Source organism: Palaemon carinicauda, chromosome 45, assembly GCF_036898095.1.
Source record: "Palaemon carinicauda isolate YSFRI2023 chromosome 45, ASM3689809v2, whole genome shotgun sequence".
NCBI classification, from domain to species: domain Eukaryota; kingdom Metazoa; phylum Arthropoda; class Malacostraca; order Decapoda; family Palaemonidae; genus Palaemon; species Palaemon carinicauda.
Genome location: NC_090769.1, coordinates 40296565 through 40299064, shown reverse-complemented (window position 1 = coordinate 40299064; position 2500 = coordinate 40296565).

Here is a 2500-nt window from a genome sequence, read left to right as displayed (position 1 = left end):
CTTGTCTGCGTTACAGATAATGGGGAATATAATGCAAACAAAGATCTTGAAATAGTCATGTACGTATTCAAGTCTAGCATTTGTGTCAATCATGAAGTACCGTTCTGTTAAAAAAGAATGTTAGCCCCGTGAAATTTGTGAAGGGCGGCTGTTTTACAAGAGGACCGACATTGTGGTCATATTTTTACGATTTCAAAGAATATCTTATGACTGGGTCGTCGAATTTTTATAAAGTCAACATAGTTTTATACATGTATTTCCTACCTAGGCATCTAATTCTAGCATCCGAAATTACAATGATTTATTCTAAGCTATGAAAATTGCATAGATTTATAATGATATATGCATATTTGTTTTTGTTTTATTGTAATACTGGAACAGTTTATGAAGGAACATGCAGTACATAATGGACTCTTAACCATGATTGAAATGAAGGGTACTCATTAGATCAATTCATTTTACTATAAATCAGAGCAATCACAGCTGTTCTTATGATGTAATATGTAAGATGAACTTGTAACACCTGCATTTTTCATGGCATCTACTACTGACATGTGAATCGTTATGAAATCTGGGCAAGTGGTGGAAAAGTGAAAAGTGAACCATATTTTGCTACAGTTCTTTCCTTTCTGCTTCCAGCCCCATTCAGCATGACTCTGTACATTTGGGTTGCATATCAAACCCTAGCTTCAAATTACTTCATAAGCCCTGTGCTTCCTAGCAAAGAGTTTCCATCATGTGGCGTCCACTGCATTACTTGAAATGAAGCTTCTATAGCTGGTAGAAAACTAACCTCTCTAGGAATCTTGTATCATTTGAAGTTTCATATGTAAAAGATAATAATCACGAACATCGCTTTAGATGATATTCGATCTTCCAAGAACTTCTTGTCTTCCTCTAAATTTCAGCAACATTGTAAAAGAAATTATTATGCTATTTCACGACAGGTGTCACAAAAATTCTCCAAAAAAAAGCAAATGTTAAATCAGAGATGGTCTATGTTAGTCTCTCCTCCCTAAGTCCTCGTTCACACAAAACATCATCCATACGTTGGTTGGGACAGGTGGCTAACGTCCGTCAAACCGGACGAGGTTTCTTGGAAAGAAAGCCGAGCCGACTCGGACGGCTGACGTCCGAGGGCCGCCGTCAGCTTAACGGGTCGTGTGAACAGTTGCATTTGAATACACGCAAGAAAGCTAGACGCCAGTTAACCGACGGCCAGCCTGTCGGAAAGAAAACGGGTCGTGTGAATCGGCCTTAACTCGGCGCTCGTCCACTTATATCAGGGACCTGTTTCTCAAAAGTTCATGATGGTATCTAGAATGTCCAAGGTTAAACTATATCATGCAATAAGCACGTCTGGCGACGCAAAATAAACTACGAGAAATTACCAGTGACTCTTGTTGTAGAATGAAGTACAACATTTTTTAGTTATGAATCATTGCAATATTTTAATCTTAACATTAAAATTCGATATGTAAAAATAAACCATTCTCACAGGTAATTTAACAAAAATTTATAGATTTAATCTACATATAACAAACGACCATCTTGAAAAAAATTGTATGGCTAATTTTCTTCAATTTTCGTATAATAATATGAACGATTATTGTTATTTCAATATTTTGCTCCAAAAATATGGGCAGCAGAAAACTTTAGATTTTGATTCAAGAAAAAATGGCAACATAAGTCTTACGCAAGTCTTTTAGTAAAAAAAAAAAAAAAAATAATGTTTTTTACAAAGCATAAAAGAGAGCTTTGACCTTTGAAAATACTCATGCCTCTAGCATAACTACAGAGCCATAAGAAGTTGATCTTGTTATTTTTATTACAAAAATCATAGCATGGGAGATAAATTGATATTTTTTATTTAAGAATTATTTGCTCAAGGCGAAATAAGATCTATTATTTTAAGCGGCATTATTGGCCTAACCCTATAGCAGGATTACTGGGTAACAATCTGTTTTTCCATTAACTTGCTGGATTAGCTATAACACTTAATTTGTTTTTTATTCTTATAAGTTTAATACATGTGGATTAATACACAACTATTTTAGTTATTACATGATTGAAATTTTGATATATAGTTTAAATCGTTAAAGGCAAGAGATTCCCTGATAAAAGAAAGGAAAACATTTGAAATATTGTAACCTTGACTAGGAGTAATTAAGATTTTTTTTTTATAGAATCTTTCCGCTACAGGGTAAGAGTGCAAATGTCTCCTAAGGCACAGATGGAGACTAGAATTCTTAGTAAGAATAGAATTGTTACAATAAATCATTTTAATGCTCTCTCTCTCTCTCTCTCTCTCTCTCTCTCTCTCTCTCTCTCTCTCTCTCTCTCTCTCTCAAATAGATCCTTTGTTATAGGATTGTAGCTTGAAATATATTTATCTACCGTACATTTTCCAATTTTCAATAAAATAATAAACTTCTTTGCTCTTTATTTCTTTTTTCATTTGACTTTACCTTACTCTTTGTTCTATTTTGTATATTTTTAA